Genomic DNA, 573 nt, shown 5'->3' on the forward strand with positions numbered 1-573 from the left:
ATTTTGGGGAGAAGGGGATATAATAAAACTTTTGGGAATGAGGCAGGAAGTCTTGCAGCTAAAGCACTAGACTGGAACTAGGGAGACTTGGAATTTATTCCAGGTCCGGTATATGTTTTCCATACAACTTCTAGCAAGTCTCTTGGGCACCAAAGCAAAAGTCAGGTGGCTGCCAAAATTTTTCATAAATGTTTAGGTGCTCTTGGCATAAATATTTATTTAGAAAATAGAGGCTAGATGGCTAAATAGATATAAACTAAGAGCATAATCCTAGGCTAACTCAACTCTGGCCACCCATCCCCATGCCCTCTTTTGGAAGGGTTCTTGTTGTTGTTATAATTATTTATTTATATATCTATTTACATGGATTATGTCAGTGATTGGGGCTAAGGAATGGTCCAATAACTAGAACACAACTTCAAGGGCAGCCTTTAGCATGTTCGAAGGGAAAGAGTAGGGATGGGCTGGCTTTGCTGTTCACGTGTAAGCAATGTGTAGCTCCTCATACCTACGTACTCCACGCTACAAGCAAGCTTACATTTGGCACAAAATGTAGTAGTGGCCATCTTTCTT

The sequence above is a fragment of the Harpia harpyja genome, chromosome 16, assembly GCF_026419915.1.
Source record: "Harpia harpyja isolate bHarHar1 chromosome 16, bHarHar1 primary haplotype, whole genome shotgun sequence".
In the NCBI taxonomy this organism is placed as follows: Eukaryota; Metazoa; Chordata; class Aves; order Accipitriformes; family Accipitridae; genus Harpia; species Harpia harpyja.